The 9,071-nt window shown below is 47.0% G+C and overlaps 1 long non-coding RNA gene across 1 annotated transcript; it reads left to right on the top strand.

Annotated features, from left to right (window-relative positions):
* The first annotated feature begins 3,400 nt into the window (after positions 1 to 3,400).
* LOC113970363 lies at positions 3,401 to 4,538 on the top strand. The gene is made up of 2 exons (XR_003535151.1): positions 3,401 to 4,035; positions 4,117 to 4,538. It is a non-coding gene; the product is annotated as an uncharacterized LOC113970363 (long non-coding RNA).
* The last annotated feature ends 4,533 nt before the right edge of the window (positions 4,539 to 9,071 follow it).

A 9,071-nucleotide genomic window follows, 5' to 3' on the forward strand; every position in this document is an offset into this window, starting at 1 on the left:
TGGAGGAGGCTAAGTTTAGCTCTGGTGTATTTTAGTCATCTATCAAGATAAAACTTGGACTGCGAGGAGACTCTGGCGTGCTCCTCAGTCCTGAACGTGGACAGTGACACAAGCATTTCCTCTCCTTACTCTGTCTCCGAATAAATCTCTTCAGTACTATTAAGTTCACATAAAGTTCCTCGGTGTGTGCTCCAGGGAGCTGCTAGAGCACAGTGCATGCTTGGAAACGAGCCCCGTGACTTCATGGCTCTCAACCTTGACCTACAATGTTCTCTCCTCCTTCAGCAGCTCAGGTTTTGGCCAATTCACTTAGGGTGTTAAAAAACTGGTTGTGTTAAAGATCCACAAAACGATGCCTACACCCCCCTCCCCGGGCCTTTGTTGAGTAGAGATGAGAATTGCTTTTTCGGGGAGAATAAAATAAACAAGTTGGAAAATACAGTTTGAAGAATCTTCTGTGAATTTATTTTTTTCCTCCAAAATAGGCCACCTTTTAAAGGGTTAAGAAGAGTAACATGATTCAACAAATGAAATGTCCTATTTTGGATGCAGTGAAGCATTTTGCAATAACTCCAAATGCAGTTTTTTCATTTTTTGTATGTGACTGGAAAAGCAAATCCAGTTTGACCTCAATTTCCTCATTTTCCCTCTTCTCTGTTGTAGTAACCAGAGTTAAAAACCAGTTATTCACTTCTTATCCCTTCTCATAGCCATTCATGGGAATATTTTACATTTCTTTACATGGACTGTTTCTTCTTTAAGTTGTTTAGTGGTGTCTCTGGGCAGGTTGAAACCTCTGTAAATATGGGTTGTTCCTTCTCCTGCTTCCTCTTACTGTTTTTTAACTCTGACACTGCACAATATCAATGAACACAGTCCGCTGAAAGAATGAGTCCATCCAGTAAATAATAAAGGAGGAAAATCTCTTTTAACCCTCATGGGAGAGTTTTCTCAGACCTCTCTTGTGTGCTTATGCTGACTTACCCTGCACTTATCTTCTCTGCAGGGAGGTGGGAGATCCCAACTGGTCCAGGTAATGTCCAGGAGCTGAAGGAGAAACTCCCTTCCCACATATTCCGGGTCTTCCTTTGTCTTGACAATTAGTTAATGAGAAATTCATGTTTCAAATTAGATATTAGAAAAAGAATTTCATTAAAAGAGTGGTTATAGGCATTGAAATAACTTGCCCGGGGAGTTGGTGGGGTCACTATCTCTGGAAGTATTCGAGAGGCATCTGCATGTGGCACTTGGGTACATGGTTTAGGGGTGATTATTCTGGTGCTGAATTGATTGTGGGACTGGATGATCTTGAAGGCCTCTTCCAACACTGATGATTCTGGGATTCAGTGCTTCTGGGGTTGCCCCAACCCAGGTGCAGCACTGTGAACTTGGCCTTGCTGAACCTCATGAGGTTCTCATGGTCCCACTTCTCGAGATTGTCCATATCCCTCTGGATGGCTCCATCCTTTATTATTTCACCTGCCTGGCTCAGCCTCCTGTCACCTGCCAACGAGCTGAGGGTGAGCTCCATCCCACTGTCTGTGTCACTGGTAAAGACATTCCAGAGCCCTGGTCCCAAGGCCGAGCCCTGAGGGACACCCCTCATCCTCGGCCTCCCCCTGGACAAGGGGCCACTGGCCACAACTCTCTGGCTGCATCCCTGCATCCAATTGCTGCCAAACAAATGATACAGCTTCCTCTTTTTTCAAGGTCCACTTAAGCAAAATTCCTAAAAATATGTCCCCCTGGGTGAGGAATTGGGCAGTTCCAGCCTCAGTCACCACAGGGGCACCTGCCAGGTTTGGGCTGGGCAGTGTTGGACACCCGTGAGATTGTGGATGTGCAAGAGAAATGAGGCAAGAATAAAGTCAGGATTTTTTTACAGTTTCCCTGTGTGCTGTCCCATTCCAGAAGATAGAATATTACATATTACATTAATATTCATATCAATTTTATAATACATAATATAATGTTATATAATGTAGAGTAATTTAATATATTAATATTTAAATGAAACTAATATAATATGAACTATGAGAAAATATACAATATTGTTAATAAATAATAAGGTAATTAATATATTGAATTAATAAGATGATCCTGTATATTGTAGCCAATGAACATTAATGCCTTTGTTTGCTAAAATGTATAAATAGTGAAAAGTTTTGGTAGTCGTTGTCCTGGCCCTGTGAATTTGCCACCCATCACCTCTTTCTGTGCAGAACTGAAATAAATGAATAAAATACCTCAAGTTTGTGTGTGGGGATTGGCTTCTTGCACTCTGGGTGCAAGAACCTGTTTTGGGACAGTAGCTTTGCCATGGACACATCAATAAAAGATGCTGGTTTTCCAGCCATGCTCGCCTGTGCCTGGTCCATCTCGGGAGCAAAACGGGAGCAGGAGAACCACCAGAGATGGGAAACTCGATGGCTGCACCGTCGCTGTGGCCAAGACAGTCACCAATGGCCACTTCACCCACGAGAGCCTCTCTGGGAACAAGCAACAAATCCCAGAGGGTACCTCTGCCAGTCGGCTCCCTGAGCCCCTGTACCAAGAAGTTGTTGCCCAGGTGTTTTAGGGATCTCCTGGACCTGTTTGTATGAGCTGTGTGGTGTTCCCAGTTAACACCCAACCAGGTGAATTCCCCCACAAGGACAAGGGTGTTGATTTGGAGGTGTCCCTTGCTTCTGTAAAGAATAATTCCTCCATGTTGTTGTCCTGGCTGGATGCCCAAGAGCAGCCTCCCACAGTGACAGCCCCTTCAATTCTTTGTCTCTCAGTCCTTACCCAGAGGCTCTCAGGTGGCATCACCCACTGCAGCTCTGGACATTCCAATCTCTCCATTACATCCAACACTCACAGCAGTGCCCTGCACACACATCTCCTCACACAAGTGCTGCTCTTGCCCCTGTGCCCTGCACACTCACATCCCATCTGCACAAGCAGCACACTCACAACAGGGCCCTGCACACACGTCCTGCTCACACAAGCACTGGGTTCTTGCCATGCCCCACAAGCAATGCCCACCTGGGAGAGAGGTTGTCATGACTGATTAATGTTTCAAAAGGGCCTCATAAATCAATGATCTCTCCACTGTAGTATAATTCACTGCTACTGCTCTCTTCCCCTGCTTGGCCTTTGAATCCCCTCACAGGCAGTCACTGCTCTCGGTCTGCAATAGAGACATAACTGAATGTACAGAAAAAGAAACAGAGGAACATTAAACTACATGGGTGTTGAGTGGAAAAGTTTAGTATCCATTTCCTACTCCATCAAAAAGCATTTTATTGAAAAAAATCAGTATTGGTATTTTTATTTTATTTATTGTTGGTTTATTGATGCTTTGTTGATATCTATATATAGTAGCAGAAGTGTATTAAATAATATTTACATTATTTATTTCTATTAGTAGCATATATAAATATAATACATTTTATTTTTTCAGACAGATCAACCTAAGTACCACGTACGTGTCATACATTTGATATAAGGCTGAAGTTTCTGGGTTTAGTTACCAGTCTTGGCGATACCTTTACTATGTCTCTGGAGGCACAGAATCAATTTTCTGTCTCTGAGAGTGTTCCAGCCTGGAGCACTGGGTGGGAAACCTCTTGGAGCTTTCCCCCTCAGACTGGTTTGGCTGTGATACTCGTCACAGGCACTGAGATCTTTGCAGTGTGGGTGTGTGACAAATGTGAGCTGGGTCCTGCCAGTGGCTGGGTTTGGTGTGGGCTGTGCAGCTGCCGGCGGGAAACGCTCTGCAGACCCTCCCCATGTGATGGCAGGAAGGGCTGTGGTGGCAGAGGTCCCTTCCAATTTAAATTATTCTTTGACACTTAGCTCAAAACAAACAATTTTTGACACCAGTTATTCTGCCTTGGCTTTTCGCTATCAGCCAGCCTCAGAAGTAATGTACTGCCCTGTGGGCTGTAGGGTGACTTGGAAGAGCTCTCACTCCTGGAGCAGAATAAGGGCAGCAAGCCGAGGGAGACTTGGCAGGGTGCTTGAGGCTTTCATGATCTAATTGAAAGGAAGGTGAATTTTCTCTGACTTGACCCTGATTGAAATCCTCCACTCTCTCACGCTGAAGTTTACAACCTCTTCTTCTACTCCCAGTGTAGAGTTCCACCTCCGTTAGAGCCAGAGCTGGTGTGACTCATCCTGGAGGGCACTGCTTTGCCTGGTCCTTCGCCTGAGCTGTTGCCCTGCTGTGAGAAATCTGCCATAAGAGAAAGCTGGAAACAGACTTAACCTCATTTTGGATTGTCCACTGCCATCCAGGAGCGGTGAGAATTGGAAATCCTTTTATTCCCTTTAAAGTGAATTTTACTGCCTGCCCATGGAAACATGGGGTGCAACTGAGAAAGACGCTGCTTTTGTGCAAAAAGTGCCACGAGGATTAAAGTGCACCAGGTACAATGTGCGTGGATGAGTCAGGAGATCCTGGCTTCAAATGTGAGCTCTTCAAAGTGGCATCTGCCTTTTTTGGTGAGCCTCACACGGACCTTTCATTTGAAGAATGCAGAACCATAACAAAAGTCTGAACAGCTCTGATGTGTGAACTGAGGCTGCAAAGCAGCGCTCCCCAGGGGTTTCTTTCTGCCCCAGGTGGACAAAATACTGCTGCCTGTCTTTCTTGTTCTTGGAGAATGGAGATGGGGCACGTGGCTGCCCATCCCAGGGGTTTGCTGCTTCCACCAGCCAGGAGTGCTGCCAGCTCTGCCCCAGAGCTTCCTGTCAAGGCAGAAATTTCCTGCTCATTAAAAAGAGACAAAGGACAATTAGGTTGCAAATAAAATGTGTTATCTCCTCTTGGAAGGCCTGTCAATCCACCAGGCCATCACTTTCTCTAGGCTTAGAGAAGGTGCCATGCCAAGCTTTCAGATCTGTGTTAGTTCACAGAATCATAGAATAGTTTGGGTGGGAAAGGACCTTAGAGATCATGGCAGGGACACCTTCCACTATACCAGGTAGCTCAAAGTCACATCCAATCTGGCCTTAAGCACCTCCAGGGATGGAACATGCACAGCTTACAGCAAGACTGATCAGCACCTGAATGGGAAGATCTATCCCCAGATCAGGGGTCTGCCCCTCAGTGTCTGCTCCATGCCACACAGGCTTTAAGCTTGGCCTGGAGCCCTCAAACACTGTGTTTGTAAATAGTTTTGGTATTAACCCAGCATCTCTACACCCTGCACTACACTATTCTCCTCCAGACTCAGCAGAACAGTGCTCTCTCTGGTACCACTGCTTCACTGAACACAGCCCTATTTGTGGCTTAAACCCAGCCTCTTTGGTGAACTGACAACTTCAATCCACATGTTGCACTCTGCTTATCTGGAAACTGACTTCTGATAAACCATGACCTGATCGCCCACCATCCTCATCCTCGGCAGAAGTGCAGAGTCAATGCAACACTTCACCCAGGCAGTTACCCAACATGCTAAAGCTCTTCTGCTTGAGTTAATCCTCAGTGTCAGATGCAGTGGAGACAACAAGGAGGCCCTCAAAGCCCCTCTCCTCCCTTCCTCCCTCCCTCCTTCCCCCCAGGCAGTGGGACCTGGACTGTGCTCAGCTGGTAGGAGCTGAGGCAGCACCAGGGGTTGCTGGTGTTTTACTCTCCTGCCCACATAAGGCACCCATTTCTAAGCCTAAAAGCAGAAGACAGTTTTACAGTAAGAGTCAAAAGTCTTGGTTTTGCTGAACTCAACGTACAATAAACCACCGTGAATTTGGATAGTATCTTCAGGGTTTATTTCTGCTTTTTTTTTAACTTTTAGGAAACCTTCAGACCCTAGAATGCAAATCAGCATCTGCAATTAGCAAATGCTTTTCAGGTATTTGCTCCTCTCCAGGAATAAGGGTTTTCCCAAAAACTGTCAAATACATTTCAGCAGTTTTTCTAGAGTTTTTAAAACAGCATTTATACACTGAAGTTGGGTGTATGTTAGGTCCTGCCGATTTTAGCCTGTCCAGCCCGTTCTCTGCTGTCACATTGTTATGGAGATCTGGCAAAACATTTTGATTCAAAGTTGTGTATCCAGTCACAGATATCTTCCCTTTCACCCCCCTCTTGTGGAGAAACAAATGAGAGGGAAGATTTGCAAGGAGAGGCAGAAAAAATACCAGCTCAAAATAAGAGAAATTTGTGTCCTTTGGTAGCGTGGGTGAGGACAGGGAAGGGATGGGGAATGAAAGAAATATGGAAACACCTGCTCACTGCATTTTAGGGAGGAGAGGTGGGAAGGGACATTCTCGAGGAGGGTTCCACAGCCAGCAGCAAGGAGAGGACTGGAAACAGCTTCTCTGTGTGGGAAGCATCGTGCTGTGGATGTGGAGGGATGCACGTGAGCACCTGCCCAAAGGATCTTCACTGGCAGGGGATCAACACAGGGAGCCAGAACCACCAGCAAGGGCGACCCTGCCAGGCACAGCTTAGCCATGACTGGACAACTGCTGCAAGGAGCCAGAGGGCCAGGGGGACCTGTGTCCTGGGTCAGACCCACAGGCTACACAAGGTCTTGTACTTGCCCTTGTGCTGCTCCCAACTGGGACAGGTCCCAGCCCTGTGCCTCTCCTATACCCTACCTCCTGTGTACCCTGAAATCACCTCAGCCCAGGAGAAGAACCTGCCTGCCTCCTGTCCCTGCATGATCACCAGAGGATTGCTGTTTGCAGTAGTATGGCTGCCCACACATGGAAATGGGTCACTGCTTCACCCTTCTGAGCAGCACCTTCTGAGCACCCTCCTGAGCAGCACCTTCCCAGTCTGATGCCCATACTGGTATCACCCTTCTTCTTCCTCCCTTGCTTTGCTGCCTCTCCTCCTTAGCAGCCTCTTTGCAACATGCCTGTAAGCTATTTCCAAATCCTTCGTCCGGAGCTGGCAGCAGAGCCACAAACCATGGCACTCATTTGCTCCCAATCCCTGTCCATTCACAGGCAGGGGCTTATCCAATGCAGCCATCCATCAGCTGGAACTGCATGAGCCTGCAAGGAAAACACGGGTGCTGAGTGGATGCTTGGTGCTACCCACTGCTATTTCAGAGGGTGGGCTTCCAGTATTTCTACGCGTTGTGAGGAGGATGAGGAAGAGCTCTGCAGTGCTTCTTTGGTGCCAGAGTGGTTGTCTCCATCCTGTGTGGCTGCCTGCCCTCAGAAATGCAGGGACTTGGCTATTTGATGTCATTAATTGCATGGGCGAAGCTCTTAGCAACGCTCTGAGCCATTTGTAACACTCAAAGATGACAATATATATGTAATTGCTGCAGCATGCCAGACATGGAGATCTGGTCCTGTAGTGCTCCCTCCATCCAAAGCAGATTTCCATTAGTCACTCCTCAGGTGGCATTAGAAGTGACAGCCACTGATTTTTCCCCAGCTGCCCACGGGGAAGGACAAAGCTGCAAGGGAGCCTGGGACAGGGTGGAGGGCAACTCCAAGGGAGTCCTCACACAAGGAGCTACTTCAAAGGACAAAAGTGTTTTTCAGGGAGCACAGTGAAAAATATCCTGCACAGCCTGGTGTTTCTGCAGTAGAAATCTTGGATACTTTCCCTCCATCCTTGTTTCCTCACCATTCATCAATCCTGATGCCCTTTCAATCCCTCGCTTTTGCAACGTCAGCAGCATTAGTGATCCCAAAATGCTCCAAAGTCATTTCCATCTTGCTGTCCCTGACACGGAGACCTCGTTACCCCAGAGTGCCTGAATCCATCTGCCCTTTCCTTGGGGACTTGATTCCTGCGGGATACAGATATTTTTACAAATGACAGAGGCAGTGCTGTGGGAACTGGGGGAAGAAGCACATTCTTCCTGCCTCAGCGGGGATGTCCATATGGGCAGCACACACATGAGATGGCCTCAGCTGGAAAGCTGTGGCAATGGTAGTACACCACCTAAACCCTAAACAAAGAGAGAAAAGCAAAGGACATCAGCAGTGTGAGCCTATCTGTGCCTGCCTGACACCCCAAAAAGCAGATAAAACCTCTTTGGTTCTCACTTAAGTCACCAGGTATATGCATGTACAGCTGTGACAGGGATTGAGCTGCCTTTTCCCACTTTCTCAGGCAAAGAAAGAGACTTCTGTTGGAGAAGCTGGTTTATGGTTTTTATTTATGCTTAGTAACCTTTAAGTCATGGTTTAATCACACTTGATCAACAAAACATGACTGGAAAATGAGAAGTCAGATGTTTAAAATTTTGAAAGTGCCCAACAATGCTCTGAGGTTTTTTAAATCTGATTTTGTTTTTCCCTCTGGATTGTTTTAGCAGAGAAATTCTGCGCTCCTTCAGTTCAAATTTGAAAAGAGTTTCATTTGACCTAAAATGGCCTTTTTTTTCAGTGAGAAGTCCATTCATTCTGAAAACAAAATGCATGGCAACTTCCAGGCAGAACACCGTCCTCATGCTAACGCAGTGCTGTGCCTGAACTGCTCTCCAGACACCTCTCCCCTCCACTCCAAGTTTAACAAAGTGATGTGTTACATGTGAACATGTTTTTATCCTCCTTCCCACCCTCAGCTGGATAAATAAAGTCCCTGCCCTACACCCCAATGAGATCAGTGGTGAACCCCTCAGGCAGAGCCGTCACACCCCCATGTTTGTGGCTCTTTGGGTTGCTTTGTGGTCCTTGGACCTCCCTGTGGGTGAGTTCTGCCCCAGGAGACTGAGACAGCTCAGGGCACAGCAGGACAGAGGAGAAAGGCACAGCTGTGTGTCGGCATCAGGCTCAGAGAGAAAAAAGGAGGTATTTTCACCCCTTTTTCTGGCTGGCCTTGGCCTTTTACTGCTTGGCACTTGCTGTTTTGCTCCAGGTCCACATGGCATTGACTGGCTGATGGAATTCAATGGAATTGGTTAACTGGCTTGCACAGTCACCAAAGGAAAGGGAAAGCTGTTTTATCCTCAGCTTCAAAACCATCATTCAGCCACGCACATGAAACGCCCATAAATGGAAGTAACAGCAGACCGGGGTGTGGTGAGAAAACCACTCACAACTCCTGCTCCATACTGAGCTCTTGCAAACTCCCTACTGGAGCTCCAGCCCTCCAGGCACCACCACCCTCAGCC

The sequence above is a fragment of the Neopelma chrysocephalum genome, unplaced genomic scaffold, assembly GCF_003984885.1.
Source record: "Neopelma chrysocephalum unplaced genomic scaffold, ASM398488v2 Primary Assembly neopelma1_76, whole genome shotgun sequence".
NCBI classification, from domain to species: Eukaryota; Metazoa; Chordata; class Aves; order Passeriformes; family Pipridae; genus Neopelma; species Neopelma chrysocephalum.